This window comes from Pelodiscus sinensis, unplaced genomic scaffold, assembly GCF_049634645.1.
Source record: "Pelodiscus sinensis isolate JC-2024 unplaced genomic scaffold, ASM4963464v1 ctg36, whole genome shotgun sequence".
NCBI lineage: Eukaryota > Metazoa > Chordata > Testudines > Trionychidae > Pelodiscus > Pelodiscus sinensis.
The window spans coordinates 3093001-3118454 of NW_027465931.1; the positions used below are offsets into that span (position 1 = coordinate 3093001).

The window sequence follows — 25454 nt, forward strand, 5'->3', positions numbered from 1 at the left end:
CAACTCAGATAAAATTCTGCTCCTGACCAAGCAAGCTGAACATGAACTTTTCATCACAAACACGCTTTTTCGACAAAAGGACAAGTTAAAAATTGTTGTATCATGCAAGCATGGTACTAACAAACTTCAACAGGACTCTTATTTACCAAAAGTGAAACCTCTTTACAAAACTGCTGCATCACTCTGTAGCTCTCACTCAGCCCCCCTGGCTAATCTTCTCTCCCCTCCTAATGTCAGAGCTAGCTCAGCCTCTCGGGCTTAGTTCCAAATCTGGTTCACCCCCTGTTAGGGTCAATACGGCCTCCCTGACCTAGTCTAACTCACCCCTATCAGGGTAAATATGGCCTCTTCGGCCTAGTCACAAACACAGCTCCCCTCCCTCAGGGTACGAACACCCTTGCAGGCCTGACTCGCAGGTAGGCCTCCTGACGAGCCTGGGAGCTGGGTTGCTGTGGTGTGAGGGCGGTAGGGGGACCCAGGCCCTCCCACTCCACTGGGTCCCAGGCCAGGGTCCTGTTGGCAGCGATAGCGCACGCTGCCTGCTCAGCAGGGATTCCATCCGAAGCACGCTGAGCTCCTGGAGGCCAAGCCCCTGCCCTGAGCTCCTTCCTACTGTCCCTCGGCATTGTTCCGGTCTCGGGGCATGGCTCAGCGAGTTGGGGCCTTGTAGCTGTCCTCCCAAGCTGGGGCTGTTGTTGAGGCTGCGGCTGCTGCGGTTGTGGCTGCTGCAGGGTCTGCTGCTCCTGGGGCGGCTGCGGTTGCTCCTGGGGCGGAGGCAGTGGTAGCTGATCAAGAGCCCCTAACCAAACTCCTTTCCCTCTGGTAGTCCACCCCAATTGCCCTGTGTAGCCCTCTTTTATCCCAGAGTAGCTGGAGCATGCCCAGTAGGCTACAGGGAGTTAATCCCTTCCGGTCTAGTGCGGGGGAGGCTCACCCCGTCACAGGCCTACGAAAAATGTTCTTCCCCCTTCTTGGGTCTGTGAGCAGCCACCTCTGCTCACTACATATACTGACATAACTTTTCAGTGTAAACAAGGTTTAAAAACTGCGTTGCAGACCAGGCCTAAAACACATTTCTTGGGGATTTATTTTATTGCTTTCTTTAAACATCTCTTTACTTTTCTGGTCCTCTTTTCAGGAAGGAAGCAACCCAATATAATGAAGCAAATCACTTAGTATAATCTTTTACATTATGATTGACAGAACCCTGCACAGATACAAAATTGATATCCCCATCTGCAAAAATGAGCCACGGATATCTGCATCCACATCCTCAGATACCTGCAGATAGACAGTGAATATCTGCATATTTGCAGGGGTCTAATAATTAACATGTCAAGAAGTTTAATTAGGAAATGACCTCTGGGGCATAGCTGCAGCAAGCTGGGTTTGCTATAATGAAGTTCAAGACTGAAGGTGGGAGAGAACTGTAGCATTTTATTAGGTTAGCCCCAACTCCTTCCCCAAACTATAGCTATGGTACAGAGGTATTGCTCTTCTTTACTGCCAGTGTAGCACTTTAAAGAAGAGAAAGACAACAAGAGGGTAAGTAATGGCTGTGACAGCACATCGGGGAGTCCCCGACCCTGCACCCCCATCCACAGCCAGATGTGACTCTCAGTCAGGCCGTAGAATATAAGGTTTATTTGCTCTCAGAGATACAGCGCAGTGCAGGCTCAACGTTGTCACAGGAGCCAGGGCAGACAGCCTTAGTCCTCTTGGGGGAAAGGGGGTCACAGGCCCCGTCCTAGACTTAGTCTGCTTCCTTCATGCTTCCCTCTGCCAAGGCTGCCCCAACCCCCAGCAACTCCTCTCTCAGCCCCCAGGCAGCCACACCCCTTGCATTGTTTCAGGTTCCACCACCTAGCCCAGGTGTCAGGTGGCTGTGACAAGCCTACGTGCCTTCCCTCAGGGACCATCCCCTGCTGGGTCCCTCTCTCTCTCTCTCTCACACACACACACACACACACACACACACACACACACGCACACAGAGTCTCTGCAGACCAGCCTAGGCAAGGAGAGGTCACACACAACACAGCAACCAGTGAATGCCCAACCAGAGTGGATCCAGGGACACAAGAGTGTACAGCCCCCCACTACATCACAATGGCCAAGATCAAAGATGAAGAACTAAAAGGACTCCTGCCAAACCCCAATCTTATATCCTTCTGTGTCGGTAGCTACCCAATCTTAGCCAAATGTGAGGGAGCCCAACCCTCTACTAGGAATGGAGAGAATCCAAGTTGTTGTCCAGCCACTGCTTCTCTCTTGTTGCACATACACACACACACCCCGGATCAAGAGCTAATGTTAGAATGCCAACTTATCTGCATGTGATCTAAGGGATATTCTCATGTGATGAGGCCATTACAGTTGTTTGTTCAAGAGTTAAAAAGGAAGCAATATTTCTTTCTATGAAATTAAACCTGTAAAGGATTTCAGTCTCTCCCCTTTTTCATGGTGGGTTTCTCTCCACAGGGGAGAGACTTGGATTTCCAAATACAACTTCCTTTTCCTGAAGAGGTAATTCATAAAGAAAACGGTTTGAAGGAAACTACCACACATAGCTTACAGCTCACAGACATTTTCAGGTTGGCAGGCAATGACGGGAGGGGGGGTGGAGGAGAGGAATGAAGGGCCCTGGAGAGGGGGCAGGAAGGATTGTGGTGTGCAGGAGGGATCCAGTGCCATAGGGAGGGGAGAGAAGAGAACTGGTGCCCTGGGGAGAGGGGGCAGGAAGTGGAGAGGAAGCAGAAGGGATCTGGGGCCCTGGCAAGAGGGGAGAGGAGGAAAGGGGGACCTGCTTCTCCCCATGCCCCTCTTACTGCTCAGCAAAGAGCCCTGCCGGATCGCTCTCCTGCCCATGTGCCCGGGGTCACATTAGCCATTAGGTACAGTAGGCACAGTGCCTAGGGCCTACAAAAAATGTAGGGCCTAAAGAAAAATCATAATTGACTCCAAAATAAGAAAAGAAAACTGCTAAAGCACACTTAATAATTTGCTAGTTGTTATTAGAATACACGTGCAAATGCTGAAGATCAGTTAAATGCAGGTGTATTAAATCTTCAGTCAACATACAGTTAACACACACACTTCATGCAGGTTCCCTGTAAGCTGGGCATCAGCGTGGCCTCACAGCTGCTTAATGAGCCCCTCCCAGGAGCTCAGGGGCTGCTTCGCAGGGAGCTGCCTTACTGGGGGAGGGGTACCTCCTCCTCCGCAGCAGCAGCAGCCACAGTTCCATGCTGGAGACGGAGTTTGCCTCTTCCAGCTGGTAGGGAGGGGACATGAGGAGGAGGAGGGGAGGGGCAATAAGTGGCTGTGGGGGGATTGGAGGGGGGAGTTTGGGGCATCCTGGCTGGGAGAGGAGAGGATTGGTGTGATTACAGCAGCTGGGTTTGGCTGCAGTTTCATGTGAGAAACCCAGCACTCTCCAGTCTGCTGGGCTGGTGTTGTATCATGCAAGCAAGGGTATGTCTACACTACCCCGCTAGTTTGAACTAGGAGGGTAATGTAGGCATACCGCACTTGCAAATGAAGCCCGGGATTTGAATTTCCCGGGCTTCATTTGCATAAGCGGGGAGCCGCCATTTTTAAAACCCCGCTGGTTCGAACCCCGTGCAGCGTGGCTACACGCGGCACGAACTAGGTAGTTCGGACTAGGCTTCCTATTCTGAACTACTGGTACACCTCGAGTTCGTGCCCCGTGTAGCCGCGCTGCACGGGGTTCGAACCAGCGGGGTTTTAAAAATGGCGGCTCCCCGCTTATGCAAATGAAGCCCGGGAAATTCAAATCCCGGGCTTCATTTGCAAGTGCGGTATGCCTACATTACCCTCCTAGTTCGAACTAGCGGGGTAGTGTAGACATACCCTAAGGTACTAACAAACTTCATCAGAACTTTATTTACCAAAAGTGAAACCTCTTTACAAAACTGCTACACCACTCTGTAGCTCTCACTCAGCCCCCACCTCCCCCCAGCTAATCTTCTCTTCCCTCCTTCCTGTTTCCAGACTCCCAACAGCCAATGTTCTCAGTTTTAATAATTACAAGCACTATTATATCCAAAACACCACATTCCCTCCTCTCTTAAGAAGGGCTCTCAATTATAAAATAAACATTGTTGTTCTAACCATAGCAACAAATATGGGACAATCCACTATACTGTTGGCAGAAATATTACCCTGAAAGCAAGACAGGTGGTCGTCTGGGTCTGACAGACCGTCTCTCAAACCCCATTTCTAGTGCAATGTCTTGTTGTGTTGGTGCTACGGTGAAGTCATCCAACATGGACTGGGTGTTGGCCTCTTCTCCTCTTGGTGCATAGGCAGGTGCAAGATAAGAAGCATTCCATACACGCCCATCAGAAAGTCAATAGGTGCAAGGTCCCCTCTTCCAAATGATTTTAAGAGGAGATGTGAATTTATGGTCCCCATTGCGTAGAATTCCAGGTTTTCTTACTCTAACGAAGGAACCACACTCAAACTTCAGTTCCTTAGCACCCCACCGTTTGTCTGTGAAAGCCTTATACTTTTCTTGGTTCTGTTCAACTGTTTTTCTCACAGCATCCTCATTTGGTGCATCAGGTCTTGCCTTTAACAATCCTTTCGATTTCCCCATTGGCTTGAGGGTAATACAGGGATGATCTTCTATGTAAAATGTTCCTCTCTGGTAGAAAAGTTTCAAATTCCAGGGAAGTACATTGACTACCATTATCTGAAACCAGTTCTTTGAGGTTACCTTCCCTGCTAAAAACTGTATAGAGGCACTTAATTACTGTAGCAGAAGAGATTTGCGATGTAAATGCTACTTCAGGCCATTTACTGAAATAGTCTATTAAAGTGATGGCATAACGACAGTCAATTGGTGCAGTATCAAAGGGTCCTACGATATCAATCGCAACTTTTTTCCATGCAGAATCTGGAAGAGGAACAGGTTGTAATGGTGGGGTACATGTCACTGCTGTCTTATCATGCATTTGGCAAGTGACAAAGGATTTTATGATTGCTTCAGTTTGGGAGTCCATCCCTGGCCACCAATACAGATCTCGTAATCATTGTTTGCTTCTGACAATTCCTCAATGAGTATCGTGTGCCAGGTGTATGAGTTTTGACTGTAATTCTTCTGGCACAAGTAGCCAGTGTGCACCTCATAGCACACAGCCATCAAGCAAAGAAAGTTCATACTGAACTCTAAAATAAGGCTTCAAAACTGGGTCAAGGTTTTTAGGGTTACTGGGCCATCTCTTTGTCAGAAATTCCCATAACTTTTGTTGAATTGGACATGCTAAACAAGCAGCTTGGAATTGCTCTCTTGTAACTGCAGTAAGAGTGCTTGTAATAAGCGCAACTACTTCATCCTCATCCTCCAGTGGACCATCTGGTGAAGACAAAGGCAGGTGAGAAAGGCAATCAGCTATCACATTTTGGTTTCCAGGCTTATATTCCAGTTCGTAATTGAAAGAGAGTAGTCTTGCAGACCATCTAGCAATACGATTTCCTGCTCTTCCCAGTCCTTTTGTGGTTAGCAATGTTGTCAAAGGGCTGTGGTCTGTGCGCAACTTGAATGTGCGGCCCCACAGGTAAGTTCTCCATTTTTCAATAGCCCAGACACAAGCAAGTGCTTCTTTTTCAACTGTAGAATATTTTCTCTCAGCATCACTCAGTGTCCTTGAAGCAAATGCAACAGTCCTCTCCGTGTTGTCCTCATGAAGTTGTGTGAGGACAGCCCCAAGTCCATAATCAGAAGCATCAGTAGTCACAATTGTGGGCAACGCAGGACTGAATAGTGCAAGTACTGGACTATGTACAATCAAGTCTTTCACAGTTTCCAAACTAGCTTGTGCATCCATTGTCCACACCAAGGTTGAACTTCTCCGTAGTAATTCTCGTAACAGTTCAATGACAGAAGCGTCATTGGGAATACATTTTGCATACCAGGAGGTTAGACCCAAGAAGGAACGTAAGGTTTGCAAATCTGTTACAGGAGGAGCCTTTGAAATTGCTAGGATATGATCTGGATCAGGTTTTAGTCCAGCTGGTGAAATTGTATGCCCCAGAAAGGAGAGTTCTGTTTGTCTAAATTTGCATTTAGACAAGTTGAGCTTGAGGCCTGCTGTGCTGATGCAATTTAGTAGACTGCAGGTTATTGTCATGCTCCTCAGAAGTCTTTCCAAACACGATAATATCATCCAGATAGCACTGAACTCCATGTTGATTCTTCAGAATCAATTACATCATTTTTTGGAAGGCACTTGGGGCAGATGCAAGACCGTATGGAACCCTGTGACGGGACGACCCCCCCCCCCCCGTCCCTCGGGCGCCGCCGAGCAGGCATTGATAGGCGTTGGGGGGGGGCCCTGCCCGGAGTGTGCGGCGTGCACGCAAGCCGCGCCAGGGCTGGGAAGGCGGGCCGCCCCTCCGGCAAGCGGCAGCAAGGCGGCGGACAGCGCGGGGTTAGCACGGGCGGAGTTTCCCCGCCCGGACTGACGGGGCAGACAGCCAACCCGGGGGCCGGACGGGCGGCGGTGGGAATGCCCGCCTGATGACATGGGAGGGGGCGGAAGCCCGGCGGGAGGTTTAAAAAGGAACCCCTTCCGCCTAGGAAGGGGGAGAGCGAGCGGTGGCGAGCAGGAGGGGAGGATAGCTTGTAGAGAGGGGGAGGTCGGCGGAAACCCCCCCCCCTCGGAGTCCAGACCCGGTGGCCATCCAGGCTACAGAGCCAGCCCCGGCGTGAAGGGGCAGGCGAGCGTGTATATGACCGCCAGACTGACGGACGAACCTAAGGTGACTGACCCCCGAGGAAGGGGGGGGGAGGGACACCTGAGGAGGGAAAGGAAGCAGCCCAGGGCAGAGCTCGTTTGAGCTGGCGGGCTGACGAGTTGCGGCAGGAGCCCCGTCAGCCAGACCGGAGCCAGCTAGTTCCGCATCCTTAGGGCCCTGGGCTGGGGCCCGTGAGTGAGGGCGGGCCCGGGCCCCCCTTTCCCTCCCCCTCAGTAGTGGGGGAAGTGCATTGCCAGCTGGCCGGCCGCGTGACGACAAAGTACGCGACCGGGAGCCCGAATCCCCCGCCGTAAGGCGGGACGTCTAGGTATTGTGGGGCGCCGTGCCCACACGGGGAGTGTCCTGAAGACCCCGGGGCCCGACGGGCACGGACGCTCTAGTACAAACCCGTTTAAAACAAAATAGTCCCTCGTGTAATAAATGCTGTGAGGTGTCTGCTATCTTCATGCAACGTAACCTGGTGGTACGTGCTCTGCAAATCAAGAGTAGAAAACATCTTTGCTCCATGGAGTTCTGCAAATACTTCTTCAATGTGAGGCAGTGGGTGGCTGTCAGTCACAATAGCTTTATTTGGCTCCCTTAAGTCCACACAAAGGCAAATGCCTCCATTCTTCTTCTGTGTCACCACTATAGGTGAAACCCATTCCGAGGAGTCAACCTCTTCAATAATGTCCTTTTGTACAAGTTTTTTAAGTTCCTCTGAAACAGCTTCCCTGACTGAAAATGGTAAGCACCGTAACTTCTGTCATACAGGCATCACATTATGTCGCATTTTAACTTTGTGCACAAACCCATAAGCACAGCCAAGTTTCTCCTCAACCAGGTCTTGGGTCCCAGCTGAAACTGGTGTGTGTACTGCAAGAGTGCTTTGCTGAGGAAGATCAATTCGTCCATTAACTACCCTGAGGTTTAAAGCAGCCAATAAATCTCTGCCAAGGATAGGAGTGCCTTTGTGGACAATGTAGAACTCTGCAGTTACACAGCAATCATCAAAAGTCACCGTTGCTGGCAGGCAGCCACCTACTGGAATTTGGTTTTTCAAATAGCACACCAAGTGAAGTTTGGGTTCAGTAAGAGGCACATCTTTAAAGTAATGCAAATAGATGGAATCAAGGGCTACGTCTAGACTACATCCCTTTTTCGTAAAAGGGATGTAAATTAGGCGTATCGCAATTGCTAATGAAGCGGGGATTTAAATCTCCCGCACTTCATTAGCATAAAAATGGCTGCCGCTTCATTAGCATAAAAACAGCATGGAGCTTTGCCGGAAAAAAGTGCCAGTCTAGACACTGATCTTGCGGAAAATAAAGCCTTTTCCGAAAGATTCCTTATCCCTTATTTCAACAGATTTTTGGAGTGTTGTAGCTATCTGAAGACTCTGATCTTTTTTTTTTTTTAAATATCCAGTGTTACTAATTAATACATGGTAAATTGTTAAAACTGGAAGAACTTTGCTATGGAACCTGTTTGTTTGTTTGGTGTTTGAATTAGAGTTGGATTCCAGGCAAGTGATTTCCATTACATTTTAGAATTTGTTTGGGGAGCGACGTTAAGGCCAGATCTTTTCTATATGGTATAGTTCTGGCTCTTATGAGTCAATGGGCGTCCTAGGCGTGATGCTAGGTGTGTTGTAGGTTGAAGACTGTATTTGCAAGCTCTTAAAAAACAGATCTGTCTAAAAAAGTTGAAGCCATGTGTTAAAGTGCTGCTTTGGAGCTTCTACTCTTTGGCTACGTCTACACTGCCCAGTCTTGCTCAAGAACATATGCAAATGAGGCACGGCAATGAATATTGCCTCGCCTCATTTGCATACTTAATGAGCTGCCATTTTGCACAAGGGGCTTTTGCGCAAGAGCCGTTCTGCCTGAAAATAAGCGTAGACTGCTCCTTCTTGTGCAAAAGCCCCTTGCGCAAAATGGCAGCTCATTAAGTATGCAAATGAGACACAACGATATTCATTGCCACGCCTCATTTGCATATGTTCTTGTGCAAGACTGGGCAGTGTACACGTAGCCTTTGAGTTGGTGACACACACAATGTGAAAGTTTTAAGCAAGGATAACTTGTGTCTGTGTTTACAGCTCTCTGATTGACTTGCAGTGATCCTAAACATTCATTTAAAATACCCATCACCAACCACCTGATGTTTTACTTCTCTTCCTGTTTTCACTTTTGTGGCTTTATCTGCTTTCTGTGTTGCTTTATTACTTATTTTTACTGTTCTATGTTTGTGCACTATTAATCAAATTAAGCGTTGACACTCCCAGAGAAACTTTATAAGCCTGGGTGCTTGCCTTTTTCTCTCCTTACCAGTGTCAGTAAACATTGTATTAATATTTACAAGGAGAGCATGACTGTTTCCAGTTGACTCATAGATTGCTTTAACATCTTAAAGCTGAGCTATGTATGGATAATACACATTGTGGTGTGTTTACTAGCTTGAGTTGTTAGAAAGGATGATAAAATACATGTAGTCCCAGGGTAGTGTTAATTTTCTTTTTATTTGATATTAAATAAAAATCATAAGCATTGCTCCTTGTTAATTATCCCTTGTTTTTAAAGTTTTGTCTTCCATACCTCCGAGCTGTTTAAAATATATATTTATATCTAGGCTTTTTTTTTTTTTGTTAACTGGCGGTGCACATAAAAATTTCAACCCGCCCAAGGATGGAAAATGTTAGAGGGAACACTGCTTATTACTACAGTGTTTGCATTTCACAGCTGTGTTTCAGAAACCCTAGGCTACTGCTAAACAATGTTTCTGGTGGAAATGTATGGCCAAAGATGTGCTTTGCGCAAAAGCATCCATGCCAGTGTAGACGCTCTCTTGTGCAAATACTTTTAACGGAAAAACTTTTCCATTAAAAGTATTTGTGCAAAATCATGCCAGTCTAGATGCAGCCACTAAGTATGAAGGTTTATGTCTATGAAATGTGGCTGTGGTGCTGAAATCCCTCTTCTGTAAATGCTCACTCTGCCATTCTCCCTGTCTTAATCCAGTGGTCTTTTACTTACTCTTTAACCCTAAAACATCTTGTTTCTCTTAAATTCTGACATATTGATGAGTTCTTTAGCTGATGATTTGATGTTTTCTGGAAACAATGTGAATTCATATCATCCTCTTTGATGAATTATGTGGAAAGGTCCCATTCTTATGACTCAAGCAGGGAATTGAGCTTCAAGATTCTTAGCTCTGGCACTGCCTGGCCGTCTTTGGCTTCTTTTTGCCAGTTTCCCTGTTTGTAAAGTGCAGTAATATTATTTAGCCACCTCCAGCTCACATTATGTGCCCAAAAATGTATGAAGTGTGTTGAGGCCAACTCTTACATTTATGTTAGTTGATTTTAGGAGAGGTGTCTGAGCTGCAATATTCAGCCCAAATTTCAAACATCCTAGTGCATAGACCCAGGGGTTTGGTTCAGATACATTCCTGTTTATGATAGTGGAGGACTTTGTTTGACATAATATATGGAAGAAGGTCTTACTAATGGATAACAATCATGGAGGGGATCCCCAAGGAATCCATTTTGAAGCACTTGGAAGAGGGGAAGTGATCAAGAATAGTCAACATGGATTCAGGAAGGGCAAGTCGTGCCTGACCAATCTGATTAGCTTCTATGATGAGATAACTAGCTCTGTAGACATGGGGAAGTCAGTGGATGAGATACACCTTGACTTCAGAAAAGCTTTTGATACAGTCTCCCACAATATTCTTGCCAGCAAGTTAAGGAAGTATGGATTGGATAAATGGACTATAAGGTGGATGGAAAGCTGGCTAGATTGTCAGTCCCAATGGGTAGTGATCAACGGCTCGATGTCAGGATGGCGGTCAGTTTCTAGCGGAGTGCCCCAAGGATCAGTTCTAGAGCCAGTTTTGTTCAACACCTTTATTAATGACCTGGATGAGGGGATGGATTGCACCCTCAGCAAGTTTGTGGATGATACTAAGCTAGGGGGAGAGGTAAATATGCTGGAGGGGAAGGATAGGGTCCAGCGTGACCTAGACAAATTGGAGGATTGGGCCAAAAGAAATCTGATGAGGTTCAACAAGGACAAGTGTAGAGTCCTGCACTTGGGACGGAAGAATCCCAAGCATTGTTACAGGCTGGGGACTGACTGGCTAAGTAGCAGTTCTGCAGAAAAGGACCTGGGGGTTACAGTGGATGAGAAGCTGGATATGAGTCAACACTGTGCCCTTGTAGCCAAGAGGTCTAATGGCATATTAGGTTGCATTAGGAGGAGCATTTCCAGCAAATCTAGAGAAGTGATTATTCCCCTTTCTTCAGCTCTGGTAAGGGCACATCTGGAGTATTGTGTCCAGTTCTGGGCCCCCCACTACAGAAAGGATGTGGACACATTGCAGAGGGTCCAGCGGAGGGTGACCAAAATGATTAGGGAGCTGGAGCATATGACTTATGAGGAGAGGCTGAGGGACTTGGGTCTGTTTAGTCTGCAGAAGCGAAGAGTGAGGGGGGATTTGATAGCAGCCTTCAACTTCCTGAAGGGAGGTTCCAAAGAGGATGGAGAGAGGCTGTTCTCAGTAGTGACAGATGGCAGAACAAGGAGCAATGGTCTCAAGTTGCAGTGGGGGAGGTCCAGGTTGGATATTAGGAAAATCTATTTCCTTAGGCAGGTGGTGAAGCACTGGAATGGGTTCCCTAGGGATGTGGTGGAATCTCCATCCCTAGAGGTGTTTAAGTCTCAGCTTGACAAAGCCCTGGCTGGGTTGATGTACTTGGGGTTGGTCCTGCTTTGGGATGGGGGCTGGACTCAATGACCTCCTGAGGTTTCTTCCAGCCCTAGGATTCTATGGAATCATAGAATAATAATAAATTCAGATTTGACTCTATACTATTTTATACACTACTGCCATTTCATTATTTTGTAGCAGTAAATAATTAGCCAAAGTCAAGGAATAAAGTCTGCCCTCAGCTTTACCGATGCAGCAATGGTAATACAAGGCAGAATTTGGCCCATCATCTCTCAAAGGTTTTATGATCATTTTAATAGAGGGTAGTGCAATAACCATACACAGCAAAGCTGAAGTGAGGCAGGCTCAACCTAGGTATTCTATTCTGTTGTCTTCCCTTTCTCTTTTTATAGCATATATAACATTCAATATGATCACTGCAGACTGTGACTTTGGGTTCCTTAGAAATAATACTGGTAGAGATTACTCTTCCTTCCTTCTTATTATATCCGCTGAAAATCTTCTTGCATTGTTACTGTCTCTTTCTGAATCCCTGTGTCACGGGGTTGCCAGCCTCACGCCCCTTGGGGGGGGGGGGGTCAATATGGCTGTCCCGGGGTCGCAGGCCCTGCAGCCGAGTCTCTAGCTCCCCCTGGTCTGGGGGTCAATATGGCCCAGTGGCCGAGTCTCTAATGCCCCTTGTCAGGGCTCCTCCTGCTCCCTGCCCTGGGCTGTTTCCTACCCCACTCCCATGACTGGCACAGTCCCCACCTGCATGGGCGAATGCTGGTGCAGCGGCTGTGGTCGCTGGCATGCTGTCGGCATCTGGTGCAGTGGCTGCAGCCAGTGTGGCGGCGTCTGGAGCGGCGGCTGGCCATGGTTGGCGTGGCGGCTGATGTCAGCGCGGTGGTTGTGGCTGCAGCTCTGGCTGGGGCGGCGGTTCGGACTCCGACAGCAAAGGTGGCTGCTCCTGTGCTCCAGCAGGAGCTCCTTCCCCTCCAGAGGTCAGCCCCAACTGAGCTGCTCCTCTGGCCTTTATACCGGGCCTACAGTTGGAGCATGCCCAGCAGGGCCATGGGGGAGGGGCCTTCTCAGCCCAGTAGGCCTGGTTAGCCTGACCCTGGGGGGGCTTCTCTTCCCTGTCCTCAATGCAGGAAAAGAAATCGGCATTTGCATGCGCTTTCCCTGGCCGGTGTGCTACCCAGAATGAATAAGGCTGTAACGATAAGTACCACCGCATAATCTGGGCGTTCTAGTCCTTCAGGCTGTGTAGCCATTTTAGCAGGGCATGGTCTGTTACTAACAAAAAGGGGGTCCCTAGGAGGTAGTATTGGAGGGCCTGAATAGCCCATTTCACCGCCAGCACTTCAGGCTCTATAGTTGAGTACTTTGTTTCCCTGGGGAACAATTTGTGAATTAGAGGATGGGGTGTTCCTCCCCTCCTATCTCCTGGGACAGAACAGCCCCCAAACCTACCTCAGAAGCATCGGTTTGTAGAATGAATGACTCCAAGATGTCTGGTTGCCTGAGGACCAGCTCCTGGATTAGGTGGTCTCGCAGAGCTCGGAACCCTGTTTCGCACTCCACTGTCCAGTCCACCTTCCGGGATCGCTGGCTTTTTGTCAAGTCTGTTAAAGGGTCCACTAGTGTGGCAAAGTTACGGACAAACCGTCTATAATACCCCACCAGCCCAAAAACTGCCGTACCTGTCTCTCCGTAACTGGGGTAGGGTAGTCCCTGAGAGCCCACACCTTATCTACCAAGGGCCACAACTTTCCTTGGCCTACTGTGTATCCTAGGTAGGTCACCTCCTGCAGGCCGAGGTGGCATTTTGCCGGGTTGGCTGTCAAAAGTTCGCTTCCCCCAGGGCCCGCAATACCTGACTGAGGTGGTACACATGGTCGGTCCAACTCGCACTGTACACGATAATGTCATCAGTGTATGCTGCGGCATACTCATTATGCGGGTGGAGCACTTGGTTCATCAGTCTCTGGAAGGTAGCTGTGGCTCCATGCAGCCCAAATGGCATCATGATGAACTGATACAGCCCGAAGGGGGTAGGGAACGCCGTCTTTGCCCATGTTGAGGGGGTCAGTGGGATCTGCCAATACCCCTTTGTGAGATTGAGTGTGGAGATTAATTTAGCCTGCCCTATCTGTTCCAGCAGTTCATCTACATGGGGCATGAGGTAGGCATCTGTCAAGGCTCCTTCCCCACTCTGGCACGATAAATGCAGAAGTGGGGGCCTGCAAAAGTACCCCAAAACCTTATCTCTCCAGGCTTTGGTGTGAAGCTTCCCCCCCCCCCCCATCTTTAAAAAAAAAACCCTAGATTTTGGGGATAAAAGATCCACTGCCACCACCCAAGTAATAATAAAGAAACCAGGGAGAGACTACAGTACTTGGGAAATCTCAGCCCCCAAATGTAAAACCAGGACACAAAAAAATTAACCAATACCAGGTTAATAAAAAGAAAAGAGAACTTTTATTATCACCACAATATTCTTGTAAGCCTTCAATAAGGCTTCTTTAAAATACTGCCAGCTCTCCTGGACTCCTTTCCCCTTCATGTAAGCATGCCATGGCATCATGATGAACCCCTACCCTGGCCCTGCTCCACTCCCAATGGCAGCCAGCAAACTCCATCCCAAGCCCTGTTGTGCCCCCCCCCTCCATTCTGTGGAGACAGAATACAGGGTGGGAGGGGACACCCTGATATCAGCGCCCCCTCCTTTCCCTTCCCTGCTCTGTGCAGCCAGCAGGAGGCTCCTGGGTGGGGGGGGGGGGCAGCGCTCCAAGGCAAAGGGTAGGAGGTGCGCAGCAGTGGTGGGGAGGGACAGCCAAAGTACCAGCACTTGATAGCCTCTTGGCCCAACCAGTCAGGATCACCTGCCAGAGGCTCCAAGATCTACCAGTAGATCCTGATCTACTGGTTGATGAGTGACCACTGCACTAATGTGATCTATGCCAGCAATGCCCCTCTGTCATGTATATTAGACAAACTGCACCGTCTCTATGGGAAAGAATTAATGGACACAAATCAGATATCCGAAAAGGCAACACACAAAAACCTGTTGGGGAGCATTTTAACTTGCCCGGGCATTCATTAATGGATCTCCAAGTCACTGTATTGTCTCAGGTCAGCTCCATAGGGAAGCCTTAGAGCTCAACTTCATTTACAGGTTTGATTCCTATAACAGAGGTATGGATAAAGACATTGGCCGGATGGCCTGCTATATTCCATATCCTAATGACATAAAAAAATGGGTACTTAAGAACAATTTGCACCTTCTCTAATTGACTATTTCTTTCTCCCCTTTTTTCCCTTTCTCTCCCCCCCCCCCCCCCCATCCCCTATTTATTTAGAAACTGGAGCTTTAATAGCTCCACTCATCTGAAGAAGTGGCTGTGCCCACAAAAGCTCATGATCCCATCTACATGTTTTGTTAGTCTGTAAGGTGCTGCAAGACTATTAGTTGTTTTTTAAGTTTTTAAGTTTTTCCAGTGAAGGCTACAGTTATATGCATCTGCACAAATAGAGGTGTTACATATATCATACCAAATTGCAAACATAACTGCTATGCACTGAACTAGCTATGAAACAAACCAACTTCCTTCCATAGGAAGCCTGTCTCTTTGCAAACATGTGCTCCTCACAGCCCTGGAAAGTAGTTAAGAAATCCAATCAACCTAAACCTTGTAAACAGCTTCATGATAATCAGGGTCATTGTGTTGCAGCCATGATGATAATGAAAGACATTTAAAAATCCCTTCATGGTAAATAAAGCTTTTATTGGTTAATTTCATTACTTTTTTTCAGCTATCAAAACACAACTATTTCAGTATAAAGAAATTATCATTTGTCACTAGCTCATCATTTTCTGGTCAATAAATGGTCCACCGACAATGACAAGCTAATTTGGGGCAAGTGAGAGTTATCAATATGTTACTAGTCTCAGTGGGATGATTATGAATATCTTCTGCAAGTTTGCATCAAACTGAACAAATGTGATTCAGAGAGAACAAAGCAGTAGAAGCTAAATATATTTTAAAAAACAAATCCAACATTGTTTTCAAAAATAATTAATTCAACTCAAGACTGAACTAAGTTGATTTTCCTTTTGGATTTTACTGATTTCATTTTAAGGTGCCCTGGGAGGCTTGCATGATAAGTACGCTATGATTTGTGTGGCGCTGCTACATTTTTTAGACAGGGTGTCCCAGCCCCGCACTGACTGAGGGGAGGCTAACCAGGCCTACTGGGCTGAGAAGGCCCCTCCCCCACGGCCCTGCCGGGCATGCTCCAACTGCAGGCCCGGTATAAAGGCCAGAGGAGCAGCTCAGTTGGGGCTGACCTCTGGAGGGGAAAGAGCTCTTGCTGGAGCACAGAAGCAGCTGCCCTTGCTGTCGGAGTCTAAACCGCTGCCCCAGCCGGAGCTGCAGCCACAACCACTGCGCCAACATCAGTCGCCACACCAACTGCAGCTGGCCACCGCGCCAGATGCCGCCAAATCAGCTGCAGCCTCCACACCAGATGCCGACATCAGGCCAGCCACTGCAGCTGCTGCACCAGCATCCACCCACGCAGGTGGGGACTGTGCCAGTCAGGGGAGCGGGGTAGGAAGCAGCCCCAGCGGACTCGGCACATTTTGGGGGGAACTCCCCGCTGAGCCAGTGGTGGGAACCGCCAACCACTGATAGGGCCCTGAGCCTGGGCCCCCCTAACCCCATACCCTTATGCCCTGATAAAGGGCATTAAAGATTTGGCCACTGGGCCATATTGACTCCCCCAGACCAGGGGGGGAGCTAGAGACTTGAGCACTGGGCCATATTGACCCCCAGACCGGGGGGAGTTAGACTCGGCCGTGGGGCCTGTGACCCCGGGATGGCCATATTGACCCCCCTCAAGGGGTGCGGGGCCAGTGCCCCATGACACTGGTGGAGCATGTGGGTACTTTGAAGCCATTTCCCCCCCCCCCCCCCCCCCCCCGCAATAAGGGGCAAGGAGGAGGAAGGCTAGAAGAAGCACCCCAAGGACAAAAGCAACCCAAGGGCATGATGGACCCCTGGGAAGCATGAGAGTACCCCCGAGTGAAGGCCACTATACTCAATCAAGCTGTGGTGAGCCCAGAGACGTAGCGCCAGCAATTGTGGCAAGAACAATATATGCCAGGAGAGAGGCCGCGGGTGGTGGCCCAGCAGGTTTGGGACAATTGCTGGCAGTGGCTGGAACCAGGGCAGGGATTGGCAGCCCAGGTGGCAGAACTGGTGGCACTAGAACAGTTTGTGCAGGTTCTGCCCCGCAGAAGGAAGGAATGGGTGCAACGCCACCGCCCCAAGACCCTGGCTGTGGCAGTCACCTTGATGAAGGACTATGAGGTGGCCAAGGAAACCCCATGGGCGGGAAAGGAGCCATGTGGTCCCAGAGCAACCAGCAAGGGGAAGGAGCAGAGGTCCCAGGGGACGCGTGAGAAGATGCCCTTGCCACGCCTGTGCTTACTTTGACCACCCCCAGCAGGCCTAGTGAAGGAGTCGGGAGGGGATGCCATGGCTCCAGGGGAGGCAAGCCAGATGTGAAGACAACGGACCCCCCCCCATCACCTGCTCCGGTCGGGCAAAACTGGGCCCGCTGTTGCGAGTGCGTCCAAGATGGCTATTTCAAGAGGGAATGCCCATTTATGGATTGTAGTTATGGGAGAGTGTTGGTCGCGGGGCCGCAGGCCAGGAAAAGGGATCCTGCCAAAATAGTGGTCCCCGTCAGGGTGAATGGGGGGCATACAATGGTGCTGGTAGACTCGGGGTGTAGCCAGACCCTGATTCAGGAAGGACTGGTGGCCTGGCCAGACCAGTGGGGCAGGATGGTGCAGCTACAATGCATCCATGGGGACATGAGGGCGTACCCTACAATGGAGGTGTCGTTAGCCACCGGACCTTGAAGAGAGCACTGCCAGGTGGTGGTAGCCCCAAGCCTGGCATACCCTGTAGTGTTGGGGCAGGACTGGCCAAATTTTGTAAGCCTTCAATTAAAGGCTTAATTGAACCTGCCTTAGCCCCACTGCACCACCACATAGGAGCCACCTGTGGTAAGCAGTGTCCAGCTTGAGCCAGCTCCAAACCCCTGCCCCAGTCATGAAGCCCCTCCTGAAGCCCAAGCCCCTGTCATAGCTCTGAGCCCCCTGGACCCAAATGCCCTTACAGAGCCTGTACCCTGAACCCCCTCCTACACCCCAACCTCCTGCCCCAGGCTCAGCTCAGAGCCCCTCTCACACTCCAAATCCCTTATCTCAAGACCAGAGCCTGCACCTCAACCCTCTGCCCTTGCCTGGTGAAAGGGAGAGAGAATGGGGAAGGGAGGGAGGACGGAGTGAGCAGGGGGCAGGGCCTCGGAGAAGGGGCACAAAGGAGGCGGAGCAAGGGTGTTTGGGTTTGAGGTAGATCCTAGATTGCACTTAAATTCAAAAAGTGATCTCATGCTTAAAAAGGTTGGAGACCCCTGCATTAGTGGATGTGCAGTTGTACAAGCCTCTGATTTGGTGGCTGATGTGGTTGGGTCCTGTGATGATATCGCCTGTGTAGATGTGTGGGCAGAGTTGGCACTGGGGCTGATTGCAGGGGTGGGTTCCTGGATGAGTATGATGGGGGTCTGCTGTGTGGTTACTGGAAAGAATCTGTTTGAGGTTAGGGGGTTGTCTGTAGGTGAGGATTGGCCTGTCCCCCAAGGCCTGTGAGAGTGGGGGGTCATTTTCCAGGATAGGTTGTAGATTGTTGATAATGTGCTAGAGGGGTTTAAGTTGGGGGCTGTAGGTGATGACAAATGCTGTCCTGTTGTTTTCTTTTCGTGGCCTGTCTTGAAGAAGCTGATGTCTGGGTACTAGTCTGGCTCTGTCAATCTGTTTTTCACTTGACTGGGTGGGTATTTCAGTTTTAAGAAGTTTTAAGACAGCTTTCACTGTCACTACACAACTACATTTGTGTATTCAGTAGGAGAGGAGGCTTATTTTCAACGTTGCTACTTCAGCTTGATAGCCATTTCATTTGTATTTTCATATGAAGAATCATGAATAAAATAGCATGGGAGCCGAAGTAAGAGACAGGAGGATGTTCTTGAGTAAGAACAGGAAAGTGATCAGGAATAGTCAACATGGATTCACAAAGGGCAAGTCGTGCCTGACCAATCTGATTAGCTTCTATGATGAGGTAACTGGCTCTGTGGATATGGGAAAGTCGGTGGTTGTGATATACCTTGACTTTAGCAAAGCTTTTGATACGGTCTCCCACAATATTCTTGCCAGCAATTTAAGGGAGTATGGATTGGATAAATGGACTGTAAGATGGATAGAAAGCTGGCTAGACTATTGGGCCCCACAAGTAGTGATCAACAGCTTGATGTCAGGATGGCAGTCGGTTTCTAGCGGAGTGCCCCAAGGATCTGTTCTAGGACCAGTTTTATTCAACATCTTTATTAATGACCTGGGTGAGGGGATGGGTTGCACCCTCAGCAAGTTTGAAGATGGCACTAAACTAGGGGGAGAGGTAGACACGCTGGAGGGCAGGGAGAGGGTCCAGAGTGACCTAGACAGATTAGAGGATTGGGGCAAAAGAAATCTGATGAGGTTCAACAAGGACAAGTGCAGAGTCCTGCCCTTGGGACGGAAGAATCCCAAGCATTGTTACAGGCTGGGGACCGACTGGCTAAGTAGCAGTTCTGCAGAAAAGGACCTGGGGGTTACAGTGGATGAGAACCTGGATATGAGTCAACAGTGTGTCCTTGTAGCCAAGAAGGCTAATGGCATATTAGGTTGCATTAGGAGGAGCATTGCCAGCAGATCCAGAGATGTCATTATTCCCCTTTATTTGGCTCTGGTGAGGCCACATCTGGATTATTGTGTCCAGTTCTGGGCCCCCCACTATAGAAAGGATGTGGACGCATTGGAGAGGGTCCAGCGGAGGGCAACCAAAATGATTAGGGGCTGGAGCACATGACCTATGAGGAGAGGCTGAGGGACTTGGGTTTGTTTAGTCTGCAGAAGAGAAGAGTGAGGGGGGATTTGATAGCAGCCTACAGCTTCCTGAAGGGAGGTTCTAAAGCAGATGGAGAGAGGCTGTTCTCAGTAGTGACAGGTGGCAGAACAAGGAGCAATGGTCTCAAGTTACAGTGGGGGAGGTCTAGGTTGGATATTAGGAAAATCTATTTCCTTAGGCAGGTGGTGAAGCACTGGAATGGGTTCCCTAGGGATGTGGTGGAATCTCCATCCCTAGAGGTGTTTAAGTCTCAGCTTGACAAAGCCCTGGCTGGGTTGATTGAGTTGGGATTGATTCTGCTTTGGGCAGGGGGCTGGACTCGATGACCTCTTGAGGTCTCTTCTAGCTCTATGGTTCTATGCTTGACTACTGCTTATTCTTAAATGGCGCAACATTGCCCCCTCCAGGTGCAATGTGTAATGGCATTTATGATGTTGGTTCTGGACATCCAACACTCCGATCATCTGAAGAAGTGGGCTGTGCCCATGAACGCTCATGATCCCATCGACATGTTTTGTTAGTCTTTAAAGTGCTACCAGACCATTTTTTGGTTTTAAAGTTCATTTTGTAAGGATTGTGTATTTTAGTAGAGACTCCTGCATTCTATTTTTAGAATCAGTAACTCTGTTTGTTTTGTTTTCAGGGTTCCTTAGGCTCTGAGAAGCTGTTTTCCCCTGCAGTAAATAAAGGTAGGTGCTTTGGAGGAACACTTTCCTTTTTTATCTTACTGTGTGTCACGGCTGAATTCCCCAACCTGGCACTTCGAGTGTAGGTAATGGGGCTGGCTAGTAAAATAAAACCATTGTCGGATCCTGTCTCTGCAGTTCCCAGAGACAAAACAAAATGTTTTGCTGATTTGTTTCCCCTGAAATCCATTCGGTATTGCCACCACCAAGTGTCCAAATTGTACCCCCTTTTTACAGGAAAGAAATCACTTGGAATCTCTTCCCTGAGGGCAAAACCCCCAACTTCCTTTCCCCAAGGAGCTGGAAATCGAACAAGAGCACTCTTCATGGAGAACAATGAACCTGTACTCTCTCTCTAGTAATGTGTCTGCAGCCAGGCACTTAATTTTAAGGACACAAAAGATCAACCGGTAATTGTTCATAAAAGTGGTTGTTTTGTTTTTTTAATTAAAACAAGACTACCTTAGAATTGGCATGGCATAGCATGGTAGCTGTGTTGCAAGGTCAGGTTGAGTAGCATTGGTAGACCTCTGTGGAAAATCTTTAATGGCACTAAATTCTGATGCTGGGCAAAGTTACAAGGCCTGCTATGTGATTAATTTACATATGTGAGAGAGAAAACTCTGGTATAAAGTCACTGTTAAATGATGAGGCCTTTGTGATGCCCCATGAGCAGAGAGAAGGTGATCTTCAAGGACTGACACTTCAAACTCTATTGTGGAAGAAAACATTGTCCTCACTCTGCGTTTGTAAGCAACAAGTAGCCAGAGGCAGTTTTATTACGAGCTGCAGCAAGGGAAAAACTGGTTCAGACGGGGGGGGGGGGGGGAAGCCCCCCCCCGAGGCAGATCTTCGACTACAAGCAATTATGAAGCAGTTTATATACTGTCCATTAGATATAATAACAACAACAATTAGTCTCCTTCCCATTACAAACACCAATGGCTAACAGTTATTTAGTTCCACCCAGATGCTCCTTATCTCAAGGTCCCTACCAGAGTCAGCGTTCTACCCTTATCTCCGTATGGAGGCGAGAGGCAAAGGCAGCGTCTAATTACAGATCTCGCGTTGTCAGGCCACAGACTTAGCCTGACTCTTGCTCTCTTGTTAACAAGACCAAGATGGCTGCTCACAAATTCCCTTATTCCCTTTTCCTGCCTCCACAATCCCCTCTTTTGTGCTTACAGCACAACTATCTAAACCTTTATTTTCATTAAACATTACATAATTAGTACAAACATTAAAGCTATTTCTATTACTACATCTTTTACAACAACAATCAAATATGAAACCTTTAATAAGCAAAAGCAATATAATCATTAATATCCCCAATATAATTCTATGATGGGGCTGTTCTATAATTTTAGTAACATAACACAACATATCATAATTAGTACACCAGAGAAAATGTGCTATGGATTAAATGGATATTCAGAGATTTCTTTGGACCTCTGGTGAATGCAGATTTTGGAATCGGTCGGGTACTAAGGTAATCCAATTAAAGGGTATTTGGAACTTAAGGGTTAATTGCATCTAAAACCAATCGGGGAGGGCAGGTACATGCTGATGGTACCTGTCCATAAGCAGAGTCCAGATCAAAGGGAGAAACCCAAACCACTCCCACAAGTTTCTCCTTGGCAATATACAATACTTCGCTTCTTTCACCAAGGTCAGTTCTTAACGTCCTTTTGTAGTCAGAAATCTTTGGGCTTTGGCGGTGTCAGAGGAGCGGACTTTTCCTCTTTTTTTCCTTGAAACAGTCGTGGTTCAGCATCATGCAGGGGAGAGGTTTCCAGCACATCACCCTGTAATATTTTGGTTCTTCTGGTGTCCAGCAGGTGGGAAAGCAGGACCAGAAGGAGAGAGAGGTCAGCAGTCGGGGTAGGATCATTTCGAGATGGAGGGATCTTTTTGCAGTGAGAAGCATTGGCCAACAGTCAGTTCTTGGCACTTCACAGCAGTGTTGGTGGTTAGCAAAACTTGGTAAAGGTCTTTCTAGAGCGGTCTTTCACTGATGGCCATAAGAGTCTCTATTCTCTGAGCTAAAAGCCAGCTAGCTCCTTTGGAACCAAGGTTATTTCCTAGGAATAAAGCAAACCATAAAAACAATCCCATGCGGTTGTTTGGTTGTTTGGTACCAGCCTTATCAAAGTGAGGCCCTTTGGAATGTGGTTGCCAGGGGAACCAGGGTCACAGTAACTGCTGTACTGTATGCTTCCCAGGGCTGGCCTAATACTTTCAGATTTGAGTTTGTCAGTTCACAGCAAGATACCACGGACAGCCTCAATATACTCCTATACTTCCTTTCTCTTGACTTTGGGGTTCTTTAACCCACCAGGTTAAATACAACAATTTAAGGGGTTTTAATTTACCCTGGAAGTACCAGTAAAGCACCAGCATTATTATAAATGTTATAATCAAAACTCCCCACATAATTTGGCAAACACTATTCAAATCCATCCCCAAGATATTTCATCGCCTTACTGGTGCTGCCCATGATAATAGACTTGACCTCTACTGCCTGGTCGAGTGCTGCAGAGGTAGGTGTTTGGCATGGTCCACGGTGTTTCCCTATCTGTGTACACCTCAGACGGCCAGCCCCGATATATCTTTGGGCTTTGGCCATCAACTCCTCGATCTTTGCCTGCAGGGCCAGTAAACCCTCCTCTAGGTACTTACTTCCGCCGTGCCACTCAGGATCTCATGTTAGGTTACCCATCCCTGCCGAAGTGCGATAGAGCCACATTCCGTCAACGGTCAGGATCATCCGGCGAGGGGCTGTTATGCACACAGACAGATATGTAGAGGGGCAGGGTGGAGTGATCTGTCTGGGTAGTCAAACACCAGTAGGTACCGTTCATTTGGACCAGCTCGATGTTTTTGTTTCTCTGAGACAACCACATCAAACCTAGGCAGATTCGTCATGAAGTTAAATGGGCAGGTACATAAAATTTCCTTATCAAAGTGGGTGCAACAATCCCTGGGTATAGGGAGGCTCCCACACCTTCAGAATAAGCAATGCTCTCAACTCTATCTATATGCTCCTGCTTTGGTACAGGCAGGGAGGTTACCATTCTGATCTGAGTGAGGAATCCCCAGAGGGGCCAAAAACAAATGGTTATACTATGCCCTGTCCAGGTGGGCCTTTGGGTCCTCATGGATTCTCTACTTCCCCACTCCCATGGGTAGGCACGGGGGAGATGGGGACTCACCACCATAAGGGCTGGGTGGTCAAAGCTATCCTATTCTTCAATACTGGCCTTCTAATTCTTTGAGGGTATGTCTACACTACAAAGTTAGTTCGAACTAACCGACGTTAGTTCGAACTAACTTTCATAGGCGCTACACTAGCGCTCCGTTAGTTCGAATTTAATTCGAACTAACGGAGCGCTTAGTTCGAACTAGGAAAACCTCATGCCACGAGGATTAAGCCTAGTTCGAACTAGCTAGTTCGAATTAAGGGGTGTGTAGCCCCTTAATTCAAACTAGTGGGAGGCTAGCTCTCCCCAGCTTTCCCTGGTGGCCACCTCGTCCACGATCTCCGCACTAGGCACAGGAAAGTGGCCGTCTAGGGCAGGAGAGCTGCCAGCCTGGCCACCCAGGAGCAAGTGTGCAAGAGAATTAAAGGGGTCCAGTGAGACCCCCGACCCTGAGCCCTGAGCTTACAATGGCCGTACTGGGTCAGACCAAAGGTCCATCTAGCCCAGTAGCTTGTCTGCCGACAGCGGCCAGCCCTAGGGACTCTGGAGGGGATGGACCGAAGACAGTGATGAAGCCATTTGTCTCGTGCCATCCCTCTCCAGCCTTCCACAAACTTTGGGCAGGGACACCACTCCTACCCCCTGGCTAATACCACTCCATGGACCCAACCTCCATGACTTGATCTCACTTCCCTTTAAACTCTGTTCTAGTTGTAGCCTTCACAGCCTCCTGCAGCAAGGAGTTCCACAGGTTGACTCTTTGCTTGTGAAGAACAACTTTCTGTTACTAGTTTGAAGCCTGCTACCCATTCCTTTCCTTTGGTGTCCTATAGTCCTTCTTTATGGGAACTAATGAAGAACTTTTCTGTATGCACCCTCTCCACCCCACTCCTGCTTTTAGAGACCTCTATCCTGTCCCCCCTCCGTCTCCTCTTTTCTAAGCTGAAAAGTCCCAGTCTCTTTAGCCTCTCTTCATATGGGACCTGTTCCCAACCCCTGATCATTTTAGTTGCCCTCCCCTCTCCCAGCCTCTCTCTTCCCCTCTCCCACCCCCTTTTCCCAGTCTCCCCCAGTTTTGTTCAATAAAGACAGATTCCATTTTGGAAGACACATTATCTTTATTTTATACATCAAGAAGAGGGGCTAGGGAAGGGTAAGTGGAAGGAGGTGAGGGAGGAATGGGGTACGAGCCCCCGATGGGGAGGACTGGGCTGGCTCTGCAGGCTCCTGGGGGTGGAAGCTCTCCTGCAGCCCCCCAATTGCCCCCTCTCCCCAGACGGCAGCCTGCAGCAAGTGCAGCCGGTCTGATGGCCGAGTGCTGTGATGTGCCCAGTGTGGGTAGTCCGGGCACTCCAAGCCAGGGCTGCTTTGCAAGCGGGGCACCCCTGAGAACTGTCTGTCCGGGGTGGGGGTCGGGACCCTTTAAGCACAGCCCTCGGCTAGCCTGAGACAGCATCTCCACGCTCTAAGTCCTCCTCTGATGCCCTGCCGGCACTGCTTCCGGCCATCCTTAAGCCCGGTTCAGGGTCCACTTAATGTGGACATGCTAGTTCGAATTAGCAAAATGCTAATTCGAACTAGTTTTTTAGTCTGGATCTGTTAGTTCGAATTAGCTTAGTTCGAACTAACTAATTCGAACTAAGTTAGTTCGAATTAACGTTGTAGTGTAGACATACCCTAATTTAGTTTCATTAATTAACAATCCAATTAGTCTCTGGTCCGAATATCTGGTTAGGTCTAGTGAAGTGGACACAGAGCTGAACAAATCCTTCAAACTATTCAGGATCATCAATCGGTTGGCTTGGCTGGTGTCTAGGCCTTTACAGGCACTGGATATTACTGCATCTACCAGCCTGAATTCTCATACAATTTCTGGGCTATGACATAAGTGTTGCTGACAGAGTTTCCAGGCCTAAACCAATCTGCGATGGTATCTGCTAAGCCCCGTCATTGCCTAATCAGGCACTTGCCAATTCGATTAGCCAGTCTAGCGCACAGCTGGTCTATGCCAGTGTGGAACATCACTAAGGTAAGGAGCAGTGACAGTTGTCCTGGTTCTGGGACAGGGGTCTGTT

At 48.5% G+C, this 25454-nt stretch overlaps 1 protein-coding gene across 1 annotated transcript in view; it reads left to right on the forward strand.

Moving 5' to 3' along the window:
• The window catches only part of LOC102450345 (autism susceptibility gene 2 protein homolog), a 437768-nt gene that overhangs the window by 145221 nt on the left and 267093 nt on the right, over positions 1–25454 (forward strand). The window contains exon 2 of the mRNA XM_075916845.1: positions 20137–20182. The gene's annotated coding sequence lies outside the window, so the exon portion shown is untranslated. The remainder of the gene's footprint in view (positions 1–20136; positions 20183–25454) is intronic.